General features: G+C 35.8%; 1 non-coding gene and 1 pseudogene across 1 annotated transcript; one reads left to right on the forward strand and one right to left on the reverse strand.

The window, feature by feature from the left end:
- Window positions 1-2,162: 2,162 nt before the first annotated feature.
- Window positions 2,163-22,489, forward strand: LOC143655251 (transmembrane emp24 domain-containing protein 7 pseudogene; annotated as a pseudogene).
- Window positions 12,785-12,975, reverse strand: LOC143656670 (U2 spliceosomal RNA). Its single transcript, XR_013162575.1, has one exon. It is a non-coding gene; the product is annotated as a U2 spliceosomal RNA (small nuclear RNA).
- Window positions 22,490-24,227: the final 1,738 nt, after the last annotated feature.

Raw genomic sequence — 24,227 nt, forward strand, 5'->3', positions numbered from 1 at the left:
AATGAAATAAGTCTAAGTTCTGTAGCATTTCTATTATCTCAATGCTCACATCTTGTGGGTGGCCAAAGGCCATCATTGCAACAGGGAAAAATCAGTTGAAAATCTAAATAATTAATTACATTTTAAATATGTGCTTTCAACATGAAATATGAGTAAAATCTTAAATGGATTCCCAATTTTTCTTTGTCCAGATTAATAAAAATATTTCACTCCCCCCAAAAAATGTTTCACCCCTTTTCACATAGACATACAAACACCACATGGGCTTATAAATTCATCAAAGGACACAACTAAAGTAGGAAGTAAAATAAATCATCTCCCATTGAAGAACACCCAGCAAGAATTTCTATTTTCAGGGTGTCTTTCTTTTTTCTGTAAAAGCTAGAGGTATAACACAAGTCCATCTTTTCTGTAAGGACCATATTTTATGCTTGCTTTTTCTAATGCTGTTAAATGTCTACTTGAATAGTAATGTATTGAGGATCCGAGTCCCAAAGGAAGGTAGTTAATAGGGTACTATCTGGGAAACTTTGGGTACAAGTATCTTGACAGTCAAGAATTTTGTTGTTCTCAAAGGGCTGGGATTGAAAAACATGTTTGCCCTGTGGAAAACAGTGTTTTGCTGTGGTTAAACAGCTTAATTGAAATTTTCATTAATTAGTCTTATTATGTGCAACTTTCTACATGTATGCTCTTTCCCAGTCCTGCTGTCATCCTTCTCATTAGTCACACAGTTTATCAATATGAAGATATTTCCTAATTAAAATACAACAATATTAATCCCTGCCATACTTATTATCTCCTCATGTCACCATACATTGTTCCTGTTTGACTTACTGAAAATATATTGAAAACACACAACTACATCATTAATAAACACCATTAAATTAGCACTATCCCATACTATGTGGTTTAGTGAGGTTTTATTTTCTTAAATGCCCATTCGGTTTGAGGAAGATTTCTCCCTTAGCTCACTGAACACTTAGTAAACGTCCTCGCTTTTGTCTTATAATTTTAGCACATACAATATAATTATAGATGAATCCCTCTTGAGACTAGTTTTTCTTTGTCTCTCCAGAGTACATTTTCTTCATGCATTAAATCCCATCCCTAAAGATCCCACAACACTAGCTGCATCTTGGATTCGTGTTTCCTCTGTGTCACAGCTGTCAATTTATGTTCTCACTCTAATACTTCTGAGTTGCAGCCAATTTCTTCTAGCATATTTGTGGTTGCAGTCATATTTTTTTAATAATAAAGTCTCTTGATATGCTAATAGGTAATCAATGAACTTTGTTTAAGATAAAAATAAGGATGAAATAAACTATTGGAAAGTTGAATAAATTGTGGACTTTTTTGAATCCTAAACCTTACCACATTTAAAAAAAAAATGTATCCCCTCCCTATATGTGTGTTCTCACTATTATTTCTGTAGCTTTGGCTAGAATGTTATGTTGATTTTCATCTAATTCCTTACAATAACTGTTTTAGCTCTCTTGTTATAAGCCATCTGGCCTTTGAATTTTTAGTTATCACCCCATATTATGAGCCTCACTCCAAAGTCCCAGATGACATTTTACTCTGTTTTTAGTGCACATATTTTTCTCTCCGTGAAATAATTATTTTAACAGGAACAGGTGGATGAAAATTCGTGGATTTTATCTTTTGTATTAAAATTGTGTTGAAATCTTCTGCAATTATAACAGTTATTCTACAAATTTTGAAAATCTGGTAGCTCTAGTTTCTAAATGTTATCACACTTTAACACCTTTTTAAATCTTCCCTCCTTCTGCCAATAAATATTTGTGGGATACTTATTTTGTACCAATAACATCATAGGTGCTGGTACAAACTTTACAAACTATTGTGATGTGCTGACATATTTTTTAATTTGGGAGATCTAGTTTTGTAATGCTTTTGTTTCTTATAAGTCCATTACATTTTCAAAACTAAAACTAAACATATAATATTAGATTGCAATCCAGATCAGATGTGTTGGAATCCTACTTCCTTTACTTACTCCTAATATTTTCAAATCTAAATTATTTAGAGGGGAACCACATATACTGATGGGTTTCACCCTGCTGATATTTAAAGGGGGATATCTGAGAATGTCTGATAAGAACAGATCTGTGTGAATAAGAAAACCCAAAGTTACTGTGATGGTTGCCACTGTATCTCCCGTGAACGAAATTCAACTGGAGCAAGGTTTACCAGATAGAGTGATCACAAAGGTGAGTGGGAATGCACCCCTGGAGCAAGTTTATGTCAGTTCACCTATAGAAAGAGGCACATTTTCCTTCACATAAAAACAATATCTGATGGCCCTGCCTTGCTCCAAAGGCCGTGTATCTGCCAAGTGAGGGACACCTTACGTATTTGCTTAAATTTGACCTCTGAGCCAATGGTAAAGATGATTAGATCATTGAAAGTTTTTCTTTCTTCCGCCAGGAGTAACTAATACTTAACTGGGATTTCCTGACTATCTTTACAAAAGTGGAAAAGGAACAACTATTTCCCTTCTCTTTGCAAAGTCCAGAAGAGAGAAAGAAGGCTGGTGCTAAAAATCTTGTGGTTTGTTTTGGCAGTCTAAGCAGCCAGCAGCTGACTAGAGTTCCATAACACAAATCAGGAGTGTGAGTAGCTCAGTACCGCATCCATGTGCCCAGGATAAAATCTCCACTTCAGTTTCTTAGTAGCATGAGAATCGGACTGAGATGATAACATGGTTCTCACTGCCTAGATGAGTTGCTGGAATATTTTGAACCAACCTGAGCAAGTATGAGATTTGGGCACATCTCTGATCTTTCAATCCAGTTTTGAATTGCTATTCAACACCCAAGAAAGAGTGACTTACAGTGGAAAGCATCTCTAATTGGTTCAAAGATCCAAAGTTTCATTATCTTTGAAAAAAGAGTATTTGTAGAGGGTTCCCTGATCTTTCATCTGCCCGTTATTGCTTTCCCTAATCAAAAGTAGCAAGGTGAAATTCTTTCTCTTTTACTGTTTGAAATACAGTTTTAATCTTTGGAGGCAAGCAGAAGGAAATTATTCTTTTCACTGGCATTAGCTATTTAAATTTCAAAGATAATACAAAAAGACATGTCCTCGTTCTGTGTACAGCATTATAATCCTTTCTGGTAACTGCCTTGAATATTATATCACAGCTTAAAAAGAAAAGAGACAGAGCTTAGAGTGGACTCAGGATGCCCAGTTTATAAGAGAAGGAAAACAATGCTTACTACTAGGACATGTTTAAAATGGGGCAAAAGATGAATAGGTGAATTAGGCTACCATATGCCCACTCAACTACGTAAAGAAAACACTTTCTAGTTTAAATAGCTTTATCTGAGAATTCAAAAAAATGAAAATATAAATTAAATCATACATTGTTATTAGTTATTTCACCTTATGGAATTCTGTGGAAATAAGGAATAATTCCATAAACCATAGGGCAATGGCATATGGATATTACATTTTGTGTTTAAAATCTGTAATATTCTATTTTTACTCTTAATTTTCTTGATTTCAGCTATTACATACACTTTTTAAAATATCAAGGTATTGCATATTTACTGTGCTAGGCATTGTGCTAAGGAATTTATAATATTGCCTTATTTAATCCTCATATTAACCATATCAGATAATATGATTATTCTTACCTGACAGATGGTGAAGTAATCTGAAAAAAAATAGTAACCAACCCAAAGCCACAGAGCTAGTTATCTCATACCTCATTAATTGCTAAACCCATGCTATTAAAATATACCCTATGTAGGTTCCTCATAATTTTCATTCATTCTCAAAATATTCTGTTAAAATTGTACAAATACACTGTTACAGACAATTCTGTTTACATGAGCCACAGCCAGATTCATTATAAGGTCCACTCTTATGTCTGATATCTGATTTGGGGAACTGAATTACAATGAGATTTACTTATTTAGTGCATTTATTTAGGAACAAGAAGTAAAGGACTTATTATATGTCTCTTCCAGAAACAGAGAATTGAGAGCAAACATCCTACTAGTGTATCTGTTCAGTGATCCACAGTCAATGGCACAACCAGTGCTGGGTGGCCACTGTGGCCAGTGTAGAGGGAAAAACAGGCTAGAACTGGAGGGGGCCATTGGAGAGCATATCCTCTGAGCTTGTTAACACAGTCAGTTCCGTTCTCCTCTCCTGGATCAGCCTCTGTCACAGTCGATTCAGTACACTATAAACACCCTTACTTAGGACAGAGTGGATAGAAGGAGAATCCAAATGAATAGAAGTTTAGATCATTGAAACTAAAATAATCTAAATAATCTAAATACAGTAATCTAAATAGTAATCTAAATAATCTGAAATAGTAACATAAGGAAAATTGTCAAATAAATTTTCGTGTTTTATTTTTACATGGAATTTTGTTTCAAATAAATTTTCATTTTTCACTTTAATATGACATTTGGAAGTATCATAATAGTAATATTTTATTCATTTTCAATATGTTGTTAAAACTAGTTTTGAAACATCCTCAGTCAAGATGAAGTCTCAAAGAATAAGACACGTTTGTGATATAAATAAGGTTCATATCCCTTTTAACATGAATGACAGATTTTACTATTTGAAATACAAACCTAACCTTTGGAGACAGGCAGAAGGAAATTATCCTTTGCTTGAGCAATTATATTTATGTTAAATGTTTATATAAGTCATTCTTTGTGCATTATCTCCTCTCTCAAATTAAAAATAAATCATATTTGACAGTTGTCATTAAGTCCTCTTAAACTTCATCAAAACTGCATAATTCTACTAGAAATATATATATTCAATTTCCTTTGTTGATGATCTAAAAAAATGTAATTGTATGTGTAGGTAAACAACAGGGAAATGTTACTTCCAGGGTCATAATATATCTTGGCCTAGGCACTGACCATTCTCAAATATATAGGATAAGAAGAGAGTCAAAACTTGTCTCTAGGCTTGTTTATATCAGATGGTAAGATTTAATTATAACAATAGGGAAGTTTCAGAAATTTGCTAGGCATAATCCAAGAAAGACTCCCCAGTACCTTAATATAGAACAGAATTCCAGAGATATGTATATTTTTTTAGTCAACTATTTGGAATGTGCATGTCAATTTTAAAAGCAGTTTACTCAGTTTTCCAATTCGATAGTTATTGCCATCACTACAACTGGATTTAAGCACACCTTAGTGAATATTTAAATTTAGAGTTAAAGTAATTGCAAAGAAATAATAGATGTTTCAGTTTTTTTCCTAATTATGGATATTCAGTTCACTGCCAAAAAATAAGAGAATTCTGCAAAAATGTCCCTACAAGTGAAGTACCTTAAATGCTGAGCTCAAATCATTCATTTTTCCAGTCTGTCAGTTTTAAAATATTGTAGAGCTGAGCTCCCAGATGCCAGCTGGCAGCCCAATTTAAAGCAGCAGCAGCCTACAGAATTGTACAAAAGAGTTTAGGGATTATCTCCATGTTGCATGACCTGAAGTCATCTGCCTTCTCATGAGCAATAACAAAGGACACTATGCAATGAAGAGTTACTCGGGAACACAGGCAAAATACTCATGGCATTGTGTGCTATCTTTCTTTTTAATCCTATTTGTTAGAATTTGTGTATTATGCTGTTTGTGCTTTCAGACTGCATAATGAACTCATTTGAGAATACACTGAATATAGTCATATTCTCCAATTAGATGAACAATTGAAAAAGTTACTCCTCTAAGAATGGATTTGATAGAACATTTCATATGTTGGCCTCTGATCAAACACACCGCTGCATTTTCTAAGCAGTTGTTTGAAGCAATCAGTTAAATATATATTGGCTTTATATAAACTTCTCATTTTTTGGTTACTCAGGGGAAGTATGGCTACAGTATCTTTCTGCTTTGCAATGAACAAAAACATGGGAATATAAAGACAATTTAACTTTAAATAAACCTACTGCTCAGCAATGCTCAGCAGATATAAATGAATATGTTTTTTAGAAGTTTTGAATATTTTATCACAGCCTTTGTTTTTTAAATACAGAGGCACTGCAGGTACTATAATTCCAAATGATTTCCACTTAAAACTCTTACCAGATACAGTTTTCACTCATGTTGAAAGCTTAAGAAAAGGTCAAGATACTCATGGTTATCACTACACTAAAGTGCAGAATAAAGAAGTCCCTAGATGTGTGGTCTACAAATATGCAAGCTGTGTATTCATGCTGTGCTAGTTTGAAAGAGTTGTGTACCCCAGAAATGCCACGTTCTTTAATCTTGATTCAATATCATTGGGTGGGATCTTTTGATTAAGTTGTTTCCATGGAGAAGCGTCTCCACCCATTCAAGGTGGGGAGCTTACTGGAGTCCTCTAAGACGGAACCGTTTTGGAACAAAGCTGACACTGAGAGACCTGTGGGAATGTAGAAAGAAAATGCCCCCAAGGACACCTTTTGAAATTAGAGGCCTGTAGAGAAAGCTAGCAGACGTCACTATGTGCCTTCCCAGCTGACAGAGAAACCCCGACCGTCATCGGCCCTTTCTTGAGTCAAAGTATCTATCCCGGGATAGTTGGGACACTTTTATGGCCTTATACCTATAAATGTGTAATAAATTCCCTTTATAAAAGTCAACCCATTTCTGGAATATTGCATTTTAGCAACATTAACAAACTAAAATGCATGCTAAAACGAACGTAGGACTAATCAAATCGACACAAAATTCAAGTATTTAGAACTAATAATTATGATTTTTAGATAACTGTGCATTTTTTGTTGTTGATATTCTTTAAATTTCCCTTCTTCTGGTCCTCTGATTGCCAGATTTTGAGATATTTAGGCATCAGTATGTCCACCAAAGGAAAAGAAAAAAGAGGCACATCAATATTGCCACAGCCTTATAAAACTGATAACTTTTAAATTGGACCTAATGCTCAAAATTATATTTTTGACACATCTGTGGATTTAAGTCAGAGTTAGTCACAAAGCACAATTCATTTGTTCACGCTGTTGTACAGTGTTGAATACTGGTGAGGGGTGACCGCTCTTATATGTTCAAATCATAGCTCTACTACTCATCTATTATATGACCTTAGTAAAGGTAGTTACCTTTTCTCTTTATATTCTAGTACATTATCTTAAAAAAACAGGAACAATAGTAGAATCCCCCACTTAAGATTCTAAAAGAATCAAATGAGAGTCAATTTAGGCAGTACCCAATTAGGGCATGATACAGAGAAAAACCCTCAAAACCATTACCTTTAATTATATAACCCTTATTTTATACTTACTATATGAAAGCACTGTGCTAGAAGCTGGGAATACAATGTAGGACACAGCCCTGCACTCAATAAACATGGCCTAGTCAAGGAAACAGAAACAAACAATTATAATATAATGGAATGTTAGTGATAAAAACGTGCAAAGAGCTTTATAAAGGCCCCTCACAAAAGCAGAGAGTGATAGGAAAGGATTCAGGAGAAAGTATCATCTGGGCTTACTTTTAAAGCATAAACAAACAACTTCTGAAATTTTGGAAATGGTTTTTATTTAATTGGATCCTTTATTGCTACTGGAAAACTTGGTCCAATTTTCCAACCTCTTTCTTGTCCCTTAATCCACCATTCATCTACATTAGCAAATAGCAAATTGAAGGATATAATGGGAGACAGAGAGATACAAAGAAACGAATAGAGAAATTACACAGAAAAATGGTCTTGGATAATTGCTTACATCCCCTTTATTATTACCCCCAAGGAGTCTTAATAGTGATAAGCTCTCCTAGGCTTAAAACAAGTATATATTATGGCCAAAAGTTACAGAACCAAATAGAAAGTTATATGATATAACTTTCCAATAAAGGTAAGGAAAAATTCTTCTGAAAGGCATGTAATTCCTGTTGTATGTCAAAAACTCCAAAAGACAAGTTAAGGCTGTGAAGTAAAGATCTAGGAAAAATACTTTAAGTACAGGAGGAAGCCATGAAGATGCAAATAACCTGACCCAAGAAGTGCAACCCATTCGGTAGAATTAACTGAATTTCTTGAAATTCCTAAACTATTAAAATTATCAAGCAAAAATACTAAGGAAGTAAAGATAATTGTCGTATTTTACATGAAGACTAAGCATGGACAAATGAACTACATGAATAATGGGAAACAGGAAGAAGTAAAAATTATATTAAATTTAGCCACCATGTTGGAACATGTACTCTCTCTTGGCAAATATTTAGGACTAATGCTTAGGGATGAAATTATAGGAAGGGATTGAGTAACCCATTGCAGTAAAAGGAGAGGAGGACATAGAAAACGAGTGGTGACTAAACCTTTCTTTCTCTTGGCCTTCCAATTTAGAGTCAGCACAAAATTCATCTTTTAAAGTCAGAAAGTTTGATCTGCTAAGCTACAGTTGCATCTGTTTTGGACTTAGAAGAATTGCCAAGGCTCAGCCAGTAGCTGAGAATGATAATGCTATTGTTCTAAGGCTAAATCTATTCTCTCCATAGAAAATCTGCAAAGCCTGGAATGGCATTCGTTTTACAAACAGCTTTATTAAAATATATTTAAATAGCATTATGCGCCAAGACAGTGACTGAGGAACTTTTGAGAGTCTAAGAATTATTCTTCGCTAGTTAAGGACATGGAGCAGCAAGGGAAGGTGAAAATAAGTATCAAAGGAAATTTCATAGACTTTCTAAGTCAATATGGGAGGTGGGAAGGAAAGATATGTGTAAAATGAAGAACCTAAAACAATTATTACCAATCTGCTTTGATGATAGCTAATAGAGCATTTTAATTATTGAGAGTAAAAGAAGAATGAGCATCATCCAGTATTCAAATTTAGTCTTTCCACGGAACTAAGCCAAGATCTTACAGTAGCACATATGCTCTTAAGAAGTACACAGCTTGAAATAACACTATTTGTGATCTTAGAAACTTTCGACAGAAACATTTTAGATGAAAACCAAGATATGGCATGTTTCTTAAATGCAGGTTGGAGAAGGATGAAAGGCTTTAGTAGTTGCAGGCTGAAGATTAAAAATGAAATGGCCATATTTACTTCTAGTGGTGGTAGGCAATGGTTTTGGGGAACAATAAAAGGGTCAGCAGGCAGCTCTTGTTAAAAGAAGTCATTTCTGCAGTTGGTGAAGTGAAGAAAAGGGCTAGATTTGGAACACAGTCCTAGGTTTAAAGCCCAATACGATGGCTAGCCACAATCATTTCTCTTCCAATTTCAGATGTCAGGGATCATGGTTTAAGACGGTTCTCAAAGTGAACTCACCAATGACCACACCCACTGACTCAGAAAGTAGGTTTTCTCAGCATTGTGAAAGCAGTTCATCCACAAATCATTCAAGTTTACAGGCCTAATTTATGAAAACTGGAATACCTGGGCAAAGAACAGAACCAGGCAATTCACAAGGGAGAGATAAAATTAGCGAACATATGAAAATATTTTAAGCCTCACAAGTCATGAAAAAGTTAAGATTAAAACCAACATCTACCATTGTTAGTATGTATAAGAAAATAAAAATAAAACTGGATAGTGAAACTAAACTGTTGTAAAGCCTATTGGGAAATTAAAATCCTCGTATGCTTTTTTGGTAAATATAAATGGAAGCATATTCTGTAGGGCAATTTGACTAAGTGTGTAAAATCCTCAAATGAATCTTTCTCCCCTCAGGGAATTATCTTCTTAAACAAAATAAACTGCCTAATGCTGTGCTGGGAGGCCTACCAGTGTACTCTGTGCTTGTTCTCAGAGGGACTCACTGTATGCTTCCTCCACCCTATCCCTTCAACCCCTATTCCTCCCTCCCCCCCACCCCCCCACACTTCCCAGCCAGTGCAGCTGCTTCCTGAGGGGGCAGGGGAACCTTCTGGGCTGGGGAACAGTTCAGCCCCTGTGGGGCTTTCACTCCGCCATGCACTGCTCCCCCTGCCCGCTTTGGCCTGGACAGGAGTGCAGGATCCTAAGTACATTCCAGTGCCGCTCACTCACCCCAGGCACCTGCCCAGGCCTCCGGACACTCCCGTTTCACCACCACGGCCAAGAAGAATGTTCATTTCTCAGGCACCTGTGTATCTATTTTTGACAAACCCTGTGTCTCCTCTGGCCCATTCCCTTTCTTCAGGGTAGAACTCACAAAGGAGAACAGGTCCAGCAGCCTCATGCTGGCCTACTCAAAGACATTTACCCAGGGTTATGGGGCCCAGCTCAGGCTGCCAAGAGAGAACCTTAACCTGGTTGAAGGGCTGAATCCTAAGGTGGCTGGGAGCAGCTCCACAGAGCCTCAGGACGCCACATCCCACTGCCGGTGGTCTCCGTGTCGCCATCCTACCTAGGAAGTGGGAGCTCAGCGCATTGCAGAAGCCATGCCTCCCAGTCCACAGTTCTGCCCTCTTAGCTTCTAGCCCCAGTCCGGACAGAAGCCTCTCTGGCTTCCACACCCCAGGTGGGCCCATCTAAAGCCTTACAACTGTGCCAGGGGGCTGCAGAAACACTGACAGCCATGAATAGAAGAGGAATAAAATTCTGACTCCTGAAAATAAAAATGAAATGGCAAAATAAAAATTAAAAAAACTCTGAATCAGTGACAGTATACAAATATATATAGCATAGCATATTTTATATGCTAAAAAAACAGTATATATATACTGTTAAAAAAAAAAAAGAAAATACCCCATCTTAGTTTTCCAGGCTACCATATTAAATACTACACAACAAGTTGCCTTGAACAACAGAAATTTATTGACTTACAGTTTTAAGGCTAAGAGAAATCTAAACTCTAAGCATCAACAAGGCAATGTTTTCTCCCAAAAGTCTGTAACATTCTGATGCTAGCTGACTGTAAAACTTGAGGTTACTTGGCTTATATCTCTGCCTTGTGTCATGTGATGATGTCCTGTCCTCTAGGTTCTGTTGACTTCTGCCTTTGGGCTCTTCCCTGCTTCTCTCTCTTTGTCTGAAATCCTCTGTTTATAAAGGCTTCCAGGAATCCGGATTCCTCATCCAGTTGGGCCACATCTTAACTAAACATTTTCAAGAAATCTTTACAATGGGGTCTCACCCACAGGGACACAGACTAAGACTCAGAGCATGTCTAAAATGTGGTATATAATTTTAAAAACTGGTATGGGAATAATCTTAGGGAAGTAGAACCAGGAGTACTATAATCGTTTAATAGGAAGCCCAACTGATTTAGTTAAAGTCTGTTTGGAAACTGTGAAGAGAAGGTAGGTGGTCTGCCAGGGAAACAAAAAGAAAGGAGATCCATTATCTTAAGTTTTTAGCTAAAGAGGGCAAAGCCGAACATTATGGCAATATCTAAAAATACCTATCAAGGGAAGACCATTTCAAGAAAACTTTTCTCATAGGCCTTTCTTAATATTATCTTATACTATTTGTTCCAATGGCATGTTTACCCATTTTCTGATAATAATATCATAATTGTCTGTGTGTGTTGATTTGGGTTTGTTAAATATCCACTCATATTTTATTACAATATCCACTAAGGCTTCCATGGAACCTCCTCCAAAACTTTTCCTTATATATATATATTTGCACACCTGAAAATTATGTATATATGGGTTATTCATTAAATAGTCATTATATTAATAAAACAACATTTATGTCCATGAATAAATTATGCTATATCCTAAATGGAACAGAATCATTTACAAATAGAATGAGGAAGAGCTCCATCAAAGCTAGCATTATCAATCAGCAAATATTGTCTCCTTATACTCTTCCTTACAGGCGGAATATACTTTCCCATGCCACTGATGTCAGCTTTGGTCATTTGAGTTGCTTTGACCATTTGGATATAAGCAAGTAATAACTACAAGGACAAAAAACTCTAACAAACATAAGAAAACATGTTATGAGATCAATGGAGAAAATTATTATTATATTTAACAAATAGTACTTGGAAAACTGTTAAGCGTATAGAGAAAGAGGTAAAATTAGATTCTTGTATCATGTACCAAAATCAATTCCAGGCAGACTGAATCTTTAAATATGAAAGGCAAACCTTAAAATTTCCTTAAGAAAATATAAACAAATATTCTCTATGAACTCAGAAAAAGAAAACATTTCTTAAGACACAGACTATATTAACTATAAAGTAAATCACAATAAATTTTACTAAATAAATATTAAGAGATACTGTTCATCAAAAGACATAATAAAGGAAGTAAATAACCCCAAGTCTTAGAGGAAGATATTTGACACTTATATCTAATAAAACATTAATGTCCAGATTATATTTTTAAAAATAAAACCTTTCTAAAAGTCAGTAAGAAAAAGGCAAACAGTCAAATGTGAATATGGGCAGAAGACATCAATGGGTAATTCACAGGAAAAAATAATAAATGATCAATAAATTTGTGAAAAGTTGTTCAATATATTTTGTAATCAAGGTCATGCAAACTGTAATAAATTGAGATATTATTTTATACCAATATATTGACAAAATATTAAAAGCATGACAAAGCCAAGTGTTGGTGAAGATTAGAATCAACAAAAACATTCAAAGAGTATATGAACATCTTTATATCCCATAATCCAGCAACATCCTCCCTTTGGTGCATACCTTAGTAAAGTCTTTACTAAAGAAACAAGAGACACATTCAGGAATTTTTATAGCAGATTGCCTGTAATAACAAGTAACAGTTAAAAAGGAAAAAGAAGAAAGAGACAACTCAACTATCCATGAAGAGAAAAATGCTGGTATAAATTGTCATATTCACACAATCTTTTTTTTAACTTTTTATACATTTATTATTCCCCCGAGGAGAGTGCACCGTTCCTGGAAGTACTGCAATACCAGGTCGATGTGTGGAGTGGACAGAGCAAGCTCCTATTCCATCTCCTAATTCCAAAAATCCATTTAATATATTGTCCTCAGATAGAAGACGTATCAGATATTAAACTGATAAGAACAGGTACTACACTTGATCTTAGCCAAAAGGCCGAGAAGTGATATTCACACAATCTTAAAGCAATAAAAAATAGTGATTTCCAAACAACATGGATGAAAAATAAAAATATATGAAAGATCAAGCCACAGAAATATACACTGTTTTTAAAAATAGCAAGACAAGGAAAATAAACAATATATTGCAGGTGGATGCATACATATGTGTAGAAATATAAATATAGAGCAAGGAAATTATTTTTACAAAATTAAAAATCATAGTTAACTATTAAGGGGAATCAGGGTTCAGATTTAGGAAGATCATACATGGATATTCCACTGCTGGAAAGTTACATTTTAGATGTTTGATGCTGTGTTTATAGATGTCCATTTAATGGTGTGTTTCATTATTTACATATATTGCATGTATACTTCAGTAGATATCAAGTAAATCACTTTTATATTTAATAAAATAAGCTATAGAAAGAATATACACATTATTATCAGAGTTATCTCTAGGAGTGGATTGTGGTGGTTTTCATTATGCTATAAATAGTATAGTTTAGGATCTTTTTTATCTTTTAAAATAAACATACAATACATACACATTTACGAAAAAACATATTTTTAAGAAAAAATTACTTTAATGCTTGAATCCATAATGGTCTAAAGAAGGATTTTTTAACTTCAGCACTTTGGGGGACAGAAAATTCTTTGTTGAGGAGGGCTGTCCTGTTCATTATAAAATGGTTAGCAGCATCCTGGTGCCTGACCACTAGATAACAGTAGACTTCCCCCTCGTGCAATGTGACAACCAATAATGTCTCCAGACATTACTAATTGTTCCCTAGGGGACAAATTTGACCCCCTTAGAGAACCACTGGTAGGTATAGTTTACATGGCTATGATCTCAGAAAATGTACATGTGCCTTTATGTTTATCTTATAGTGGCACAGACAGCCATCTTAATCATGCCAAATTTTTTATGTATATGAAGAAGCCATGAAGTTTAAAGTCTTTCCCCACAAATGAAATAGTATGACTGTGATATGGTATATACTTTATAATGACCACGTCAAGTTCTTAAATATATGCTAGCTATATCACTTTTTTTGGAAATATGTTCTCATGATGTTGTGATTATTTTTTTAAACTCAAAAAATCCAAAAATCTATAAAGAAAATCACAAAATATTACCACTTGAGCACTTGATCATATTCAATAAATTTTAAGAAACAAATGTAGAGTCAAAAAATAAACCTAAATGGTTTGCTGAAGTCCCTCATTAGAAAATTCTAGTAACTTTATGGATAAAACATTCACAAAAAATGGTATCATGTTTACTGAAAAATATATGGTTTAAGTAAACTATAGAGATGAATTTAAGGTTTATATTAAGGTCCTATGTTATTCCTTGATTTTAAACATATCTATATTACTTATCATGTTTTATTAACTATTGCAAATAACTCAATATAACACATTCACATATTTCAACTCAGACAAACATTGTGCATTAAATTTGAGAAGGAAATGATGGTTTTAATCTTTCCATATTATTTATCTGATTAACATAAATATAAAGTTTTAATAGCTACTCATCTTACTGTAAAAAAAATACTTAAAATGTTTTCTTTACTCCTTAAAATGTACTTGAATCTATGTACAAAATAACTACAGACTGTGATATTGAAAAAATTCCCCAAATCTCGGCAATGAAAACATAATTCAACTGTGTATATCAGGTAGTGTCTACCCTGGCTGCTTTCATTCCTTGATGAGATTTGCAACTTTAAACAATTATGGATTGTGCAGGTGATGTTTCATTTCTGATGCCATAAAACTCATCAAAAATCCTTATCTTAGCTGAAGAAAGTCAATGAGATATTTAATAACAATCCTAAGCCCCTAAAAGAATCATAAACACAACAAAAGTAGGACCATAAATTTTATTTACATGTTAGATCTTATCCAGTGTAATAAATAAACTCAGTGACATACCTCAGCGACAGCATAATAGATGTTTATTTCTCACTCCCATGACGCTCAGTCAGTGGCATCAATCAGAAATCCAGGCTGACAAAGGCTACATCATCTACAGCATGTCACTTCGAAAGCCAGCTGAAAATGGGTCACATAACCACTGTCCACATTCTATTTGCCAGAACTCAATCACAAGTCACCAGAAGATAGATGGCAGATAGATGATAAATGGATAAACAGATGATAATAGATTAGTGTGCTGTTTTGAATCTTTGGTGGACCCCAGAAAAGCCATGTTCTTTAATCTTCATGCAATATTGCTAGCTAGGAGCTTTTTGATTGTTCTTCTGCAAATGTGACTCGCCTGATTATGGGTATTAACTTTTTTATTTTTGGGGGGTGCATGGTCCGGGAACCGAACCTGGGTCTCCCACATGAAAGGCGAGCATTCTAGCCACTGAACTACCCATGCACCCTTGGGATTAACTTTTGATTAGAGAGTGATGTGATGCCTCCTATTCCAGGTGGGCCCTGACTGGAATGCTTTACAGAAACATTTTGGAGAGAGTACTTTTTAGAGCCCGTGCAGCCAGAAACCTTGGAGATGCACAAAGAAAACGTACCCGGGAGAACATCATGAAACAAGAAGCCTAGAGAGGAAGTTAGCAGACACCATCATGTTCACCATGTGCCTTTCCAGCTGAGAGAGAAATGCTGAACATCATCAGCCTTCTTGAACCAAGATATCTTTCACTGGATGCCTTAGATTGGACATGTCTATAGACTTGCTTTAATTTGAACAATTTCAAGGCCTTAGAACTGTAAATTTGCAACTTAATAAATTCCCCATTTTAAAAGCCGTTCTGTTTCTGGTGTACACATTCTGGCAGCTAGCAAACTAGAATAGATAGTTAGAGTTAGAGATAGAGGTATACGTTTGGGGAATGAATCATGTCCCTCACAAAAAGCATGTTTAAATCCCAACTATGGTCCAGTGGGTGCCAATCCAATTGTAAAGAGGACTTTTGAAGATGTTATTGGTTAAGGTGTGCCCAAACTGAATGACAGTGATCCTTATTCCAATGTGGCTGAAGTCCTTTTAAGCAAAGGCAACTGGACACCGGAAGAGAAGCCACAGGAAGCAACCAGAAGCTGGAAGTCAATGAAACCCAGAAGAGAAAGAGAATGCTGCTAAGTACATTGCCACATGATGGTAAAGCCAAGGAATCCCACAAACGGCTGGACAGCCAAAAGATACTGACCCTAGGAGGAAGTAACCTTTCTAGTGTCTGAAACTATGATTCAATAAATTCCTGTTGTTAAATCAGCCAGTAATATGGTATTTATTTTAGCAGCTGGGAAACTAATATAGATGGATAGATGGATGGAGGAAGGGATGGAGGGTGCATGGATGATAGATAAGTAGATTGATAGAAAGACAGATGGTGGATAGAGACATATGCTATATAAAGAGATTGTATAAGCCTCGGTATTTTAATTTTAGAAGAAATGTTAATTATTAATTAAAGCAGCTTTTTTTCTCATGATATTGGCCAAAGTTCACCTAGGAATTATTAATTACTTAGAGTAAATATTTATTATCTAATTATCAGCATTCTATCATTTAATTATTGCTGAAGATGTTTTCACTATAGACCAAGCATTAGTGGTTCTTGAAGAATAGTCCTTTGTTGGAGGAAAACTACCATAAAACACTTTATTGTAAGTACTTGCAACACATACTTTTATATTCACAGTGAGGAAAGTTGAGACTATCAGATTTTTAATATAAAACTCAAATCAAGTTTTCTCTTTGGGGGAAGAATTTGTGAATTCCTCCAGCAATTTTGTAAATTTCAGTGGTTCTTGATGCATACTAGAATCTCTCAGGGAGCTTTAAAAATATTGATTCCAAATTAATCAACCTGGGTTGGAGTGGTTCTTGCTATTTATATTTAAAGCTCTTCAGGTAATTCTAATGGACAGTGATAGTTGAAAAGTTCTGAGATAGTGGAAAGAGAAATGACACTCCAGTTATACACTGCATATTGAATATATATTTTTCCTCCATTCTCCTAAAACCTCACAAAAAATGCTAAATATATTTTTAATGGAATAGGCTCCTAATGTTAAAGAGAACAAGAAAGAAACCAACAAAAAGGGTAAAGGTCTACAAATTTTGAAAGCTGAGGTGATCAAACAATGGCAAAATTTAGAGAGCAAAGGTGTAAAACATACTTTTATGTACAGGGAAGATAAAAAAAGAAGTGGGCTGACTGGCACTGCATAACCACAGAAGGGCTTACAAAGTGGAGGTACCAGGTATTTCTGAAGATACGGGTAGCGATAAAGGAAGACTGGTTGAGAGTCCTGAAAAGAGGGAGTTAGACCCTTAGACTCTCCCTCACCCCCAGCCCATGTAGCCAAGTTATCAACAGCTCTTCTCCCAACCTCTGAAGAGTGTGAACTGAGGACTCTGCCCTCTCAGACATCAGGCTTAGCTAAGGGGGAGATGCCATTCTATATAAAGGGGAACGAATCACATTCTACATACTAAATAGTGGGGATGTTATAGACCTGAAAGCAGAGATTAGCAAACCTTTTCTGGAAAGGGCAATATAGCAAATGTTTTAGTTTTGTGAGCCACAAGGTTTCCAAGGCAGTGATTCAACTCTGCCCCTGAAGCACAAAAGCAGCCACAGACAATACTTAAAGAAATGAATGAGGCTGTGTCCCAACAAAAATTTATTTTTAGACACTAAAGTTTGAATTTCAAACCATTTCAAGCTGCAAAATTTTATTTTATTTTCCAACCATTTAAAAATGCAAAGAACATGTTCAGCTCATAAGTGGTATAAAAACAGGTTGTGCGATCTGTATAGCTCATTTGAACAACTGAAACACAGGAAGCACAGAATAAGAAAGAGGTCCTTTAATCATCTATAGATTTTTGTAATGCCTGGAAACATCCTACAGTATATTAAGCAGATAATCAAAAAGTATTGGCAAAGTTCCCTGAGGGAGGGGAGAAAGAACATGGAACTATTAAACCTTACCATCAGGGAATCCCCTGATACTGTGTCAAACATTAGGAATACTCAAATCAATAGGCCATGCCCTCGATCATGAGGCTTACTCATGTGAAGCTTATTTGGGTGGTAGAGAAGCTTAGACTACCTATAGGCATGCCTAAGAGTTACTTGTGGAGGACCTCTGTTGTTTCTCAGATGCGGCCTGTCTCTCTAAGCCCAATGCTGCAAGTGAAATCATTGCCTTCCCCCCTATGTGGAACATGACATCCAGGGGTGAAAGTCTCCCTGGTGACGTGGGAGAGGACTCTCAGAGATGAATCCAGACCTGGTATCGTGGGATCAACAATTACAAACTGACCCAAAGGGGGAAAAGAAATGTAAATAAAGTATCAATGACAGAGTTCAAATAGAGTCAAAAGGCTACTTGGGAGGTTGCTCTTACACAAGCTTCAGATAGACCTTACTACGTATCATAACCTGCCAACCCAAAACCAGGACCATTCCAGCCAATCCTAAAGAACACCTAGGGCAATATATGATTCCACAAGGGTTCCAGGCACTAGAGTAACTTTACAGACACCTACAACTTCCAGATGGGTCCCTGGTCCAGACAAGTCCTGAAACCTAGCCCAGCCTCTCCAGAACATCAGATAGTTCCACCTCATTATCTCGTATTAGCGATAGAACCTTCCAATATGGAAAATGTAGAATTGCCATAGCCCAAACAACTCCAAAGAGAGGTATGGAAAGATCAAAGGTGATGGAGGAGTTATATATAGAAGATAGGACTTAGCAAATGAATATGAATGCTGAATCATTACATTGATATCTCTTTTAGTCTCCAGTATTTTAGAGCAGGTAGAAGTAAAAACCTAAAATTTTGAAATTGTAACCTATGTCAAAGTCCGAAATATGTTCTACAACTAATTGTGGTGCTATGCTTGGAATGTGTCGCTTTTTAACATATATGTTATTGTTCACTAAAAAAAGAAGGAAAAAAACATTGATTGTGATGATAAAAAGTATTTAAGCCCTCTAGCCTCCTATATTCTGGAGCAGCTAGAAGGAAAAAATATGAGAGGATCGTATGGTAGCCCATGAGAAACTCTGGGATCTATCCTGCAACCACTTTTTTTTTCCTATTACCGCTTTTTGAAGAGTGCTATGAAAACTTGCTTTTTTATTTATTTGCTTTGTATATATGTTATACTATAAAATAAAAAACGTTAAAAAGAAAAAAACAGGTTGTGGGCTGGAATTGGTACCCAGTCATATTTTGTCAATCCTTGTACTAAATAACTAAAAACTTTCCACTGTGACCTCCACATGAGCTTAGCCCCTAAATGCTCTCTCCACCCTCTGTGTTAAATCCAAATTGCCCAAACAACAGCTGCCAACTCACAAGAATAATTCTTCCATCTTCTGCAAGCCAGTTTAACCAAGTATTTCCAAGTGACTATTCATTCTAAAGCCCTTTAAAAATTATTTCCTCTTTCCCCAAGGCAGAACACTTCTTTGGGGTAGTTTTCATGTGACAGCACTCTGAAGAAAGGTGTACAGTTTAATGGTACTCTGGTTGACTTCCTTCTGCAATTTTTGATGCTATGACTTAGATCAGGCTGGATCTCTTCAGCAAGAAGAAAGGTGCTGGAGACCCCTTCATTTCTGCCCTCCTCTGAGTCTCAATGACCGGAAAGCTATGTCCTGCTTCTGCTCCTGAGGGGTGTTCTGCTCCCTTGGATGTTTTACCTAAGCCTCTACAACTCTTTTCTATTGTCCTTGTTGTGATTTGTCTTCAATTGTCCTTTTACGTGATTTATTTCACTACTCAGTTCTCATGAGTGAGACAGAAAAACAAAGCTGAAGTACTTGCAGACTTAATGTTTGACATTTGCTTATTGTTGTCATTTGAAAATGGACAACTGGTAGTCATTTGATGAACCTCTTTGTCACTGTCCAGTTTCCAATATGCAGAAATGCCATTCAGCTAAAAATGGCACCAAATACTGAAGCTCTGGTAGGATTGTGAAAGGACAGTTTAAAACTGCAGTGGCCAATCTTGAGAACTTGAGATATAAATAAGTTCATCTACTATGTGGTGCCTTAGAATGAAAGGGCTCAAAGACTACAAATAGCCCACTGTCAGAAGTCTGTAAATTGATATGAAGGGACTTTTAAAAGATAAGAAAATTTTAAATTGTTTCCCTTAAGGACACCTTAGAAAAGGTTAACACAATCAAACCTAGTCTAAAATTCAAGCTTAAACTCTCCTCTCCTTTTCCCAACCCAATTCAGGATCATTCTCCCTCCTGGTCTCTATACCTTGATGATCTTCTCTTTCTTGCTCTGTTCCTCTTCATTGTGCCCTTTTACCTTTCCTCCATCACACCTTCCTAAACACAACCCTCTCATTGGAAGAATTACTCACAATGTCTTCTAATTTAAGTGGAGAAGATCACCCAAATCCCAGTGGAATTATAGCTTGAAGTATTTCCTACTTTCCTAACTCTTGCATTAAAAGATAAAAATTCTGCGAAGAATTGAGAATTGCCCTTTGGTTATCTAGTCTGCAACTATATGAACTTCACAAATTAATATGTCTCCTTATAAGACTCAGAGATATAAAAACTTGGCTAAAAATACATAAGGCAGAAGAGATTGATTACAAAATTATATCAATCATATGGATCAAAATTTAAACACAGATGGATAATAAAAAGGGTATAAAACAGTACAAGATCTCTTAGCAGCTCTCCCTGAGGTATGTTTTCTATTAAAATTGATTGGTCAAAAATACAGTTCTGTAAACAAAGAAAAATCAAATTCATCCCAGACTTTAGTGACTATGTCATTATCACCTTTAGAGGCAATACAGTTTCAATCAGAATGAACATTACATCTGCCCTATGTATCTTCTTTGTTAATGGTCTTAAAATTGAAGTAGCAGATTTAATGAGGAAGCAAAAGATGAAATGTTCTCCTATCTGCCTCCTATCTGAATTATAATTGGCAAAACACTTTCAAGATACTTTGACTTTGAAACTGGAAAATTACCAACCCAATTAATATCACTTCATAGTAAGCAAAAATGATATCTCTACATCTAATTTAGACAATGTATACATTCATATTGCAAGAAAAAGGGCCACTCAAAGAAATTAGCCCTTCCTTAGCCTGAAAGATAGAATACCAAAAGACAAAGGACAGATTTGTCTAACAGAATAACATCCTCCAGGATGCAACCTCTCCATTCTGCCCTAAATTGCCCTAAGATAAGAGAATTCTATGCACTGGAAAAGCACTATGTTCCTTCTCACGTTGACCTTACAACGAACTCTCTAGCATACTTTCCTTGGAGAAACAAAAAGATATCAGGAGTAGGAATCTCAAATACCCGTCAAACTCAGCTTTTTTCTATACATATTCCTGCTTCGGTAAGACACTGCAGTATTAGTTGCCCTTTTCTGCATTGTAATTTCACTCCGGTGAATCTGTTGGTACAAGACATACTTTAAAAATGGACCTCCTACTCGCACCAACTTCCGGCAGTCACTTCTTCCGGCAGTCACTTCCGGTAGTCACTTCCGGTAGTCACTTCCGGTAGTCACTTCTGGCAGTCACTTCCGGCCATCGCTCGCCTTTTCCTCTTCTTCTCAGTCGGCTTTCTGGGTACTCCAGGTGGTTCTGGCCCCTTGACTGGCCCTCAACCGGACTGGTTCCTTATCTCGAATCCCAGAGGCCCCAGCAGGCCTGCCCTGCATCTTCCGGGGGCTGGTGGGCTGACGCCTGCGTGGAGATTCCTGGAGGTCACTGTGATGTGGACTGTCCATAAGATCCTGATAATGTGTTGTACAGTGAAATGCAGAAGCAGGATGATAGCTTCACCTTCACAGCCTCCAAAAATGGATATACACATTTTGCTTCAGCAGTGAATTTTCTGCTTTCACACATGAAACCACACATCTGATTTTCAAGTTGGAGAAGACCCACCTTTGTTTGCTAGTAAAACCTAGTGAGTGCTCTTATCCAGATGGAGTCTGCCTGTGATTCAGTTTGCGAAACTCTGAAGTCTGTCACCGACTGTCAGACTCATTTCCATCTAAGGGATGCTTAAGGCCAAAGTAGAGCAGAGGATCTACACCCAAGAGTGGCCTTTTGATCAGTAGGAGAAGCTCACATTCTTCTGGTGGTTAGCATAGGGCAGATACTTCGTCTAAAAAGCTTTTTTCTTAGATAAAAGAACCACCACAACTCGTGTTGGATCGTGACTACATTTTGAGAATTGATGCCCCATTGCCCCTGTAATATTGCTGTCCTCTGATTTTAGGTACAAGAACTTAATATTAGCAACATTTTTAAGACCTTACTCATACACTTGGGGAACGGGGAGCATACAGTGCATATCCCTAAACTGCAAAGGATAACTTTTTTTTTTTTTTTGGTAGAAGGTGGAACAACTTCGAAACCTAACTTTGGGGTATTCATGTTAAATATTCAACACTAGTGTTCTACTCTTTTGTTGGTTGTATCTACTTTTCACAAACTAAACTTTGGTATCTTGATTCCCTTAAACCTTTTAAAAGTACTTTTCCTATAGGTAGTTAATATTTTAAAACCTCAGACTTTAGGTTTACACTGATTGTGGAGGAAAAACATTGCCTTTTGACTGTTAATAGTTTAAAAAGTTCTGTTTATTAAGAAAACTAAATATGATTAATTGTAGCCCAAGCCCTATTCTGCACTGTAATTTTATGGGGGGGGGGAATCTGCTATAGAAATGTTAATGGTGATATAATTTTAAGTTGATACATCATGGTATGATTTATTTCTCACTAGCCTGAAAAAATGTCAGATGTTTCGGGTTTTTGTTTGTTCGGTGATTTATAACCAGATGTTATATCTTGCCGCACAGAATAGCAGTATGTTCCAATAACATAATAAGGTTTATACAGGCCTTAAATATCAGATTGTTCTAGTAGGTAGAATAATTTAAGACACTACAATGAGGGCAAATCATAGTTTGTTATCTGTACACATTACATTTTCAGTGCTTTTTGAAGAAACAAGGTGATCTGTTTCATTTTAGCATCTTAGTTGGCTGATTTTTATCCTTATATGACTTTCATGTCTTTCAGTCATTCACAGTTTAAATTAACATTTGTAACACTGGTATCACACAAGTGCCATACGTTTTATCCATATGGGTGGGATGCACTGAGAAGTTTCTTCATTTTTTTCTTTCTTTTGTTTCTGTTTCTGTTTTTTGCTTTGCACATGAAATTTTTACAATCTCTGGTTAGCAACCCTAAAATGATTTAAAATTTTAAATCATCCAGTAATCTTCATTTATTCTATTGCTCTTGAGTATTTAATAATGCATATTCTATATCCTATAGGGTTTAGATTATGATTATATCTTAAAACCTGTAAAGACTGATTCAATTGAAATAAGATTTTGTTCCAGGTATTCTAAAATAGAATACAAAATCATACAAAATTGTATCAATATTTAAAGCTTTATTTCTGTTTTAAAAAAATTGCAACTGTTTTTCTGCCACACCCATCTTCCCCACCCAGAGTGATGAAAGTTGAACACGACTGTCATATTGTAGAAACTCTATGTGGTACCAAGTAATACTGATTGGCTAGGCATTCTGGTTGCTTACTACTACTGATCAGAAGTTAACTCTTAATTCTAAACTGTTTTGAAATGCATATATACACTTCTACATGTTAAAGCAAAACTGATTCAAGTTGCCATGCTTGTAATTTCAAATGCCACAGTGTAGTAATGGTGGAATATATTTTTAACCCTATAATTCTAAGATGTTTGAAGACAAAATCACCACTCCTTCAGTAGCATTTATCAGTGTATTAAATTTTAAGGATTTTGCAGATTTATCTATTTGGGTTCTTCTATTGGAGTTAGCCTACATCTTTGTAAATATTCCTCTGTATTTAGATTTGAAAGTTGTAATCATAAATGTTAATGTAATTTATAAGCAGGGCATATGTAACATGTCCTTTCTAGTTGCCTGTCTGCACTGTTGTACTCAGATATTGATGCTAATGCTATGCCATTATTAAGCAGTCAGGTATCACTTTGTGGAGCATGGCTTATACAGTACAGTCATTTAATCTGTGCCTCTGAAAACTTTGTATTAGGCTAGCACCAGAAATAACTTCTGGTGAAACTATTGAACTATAATAACAGTTTGAAATCACCACTGTAACCTGTTTTAGAAAATCATGCGAGCTTAGTCTAGTCTGTATGTGACTGGTCAAATTTTGACAACTGTTTATA

Source organism: Tamandua tetradactyla, chromosome 14 (assembly GCF_023851605.1).
Source record: "Tamandua tetradactyla isolate mTamTet1 chromosome 14, mTamTet1.pri, whole genome shotgun sequence".
NCBI lineage: Eukaryota > Metazoa > Chordata > Mammalia > Pilosa > Myrmecophagidae > Tamandua > Tamandua tetradactyla.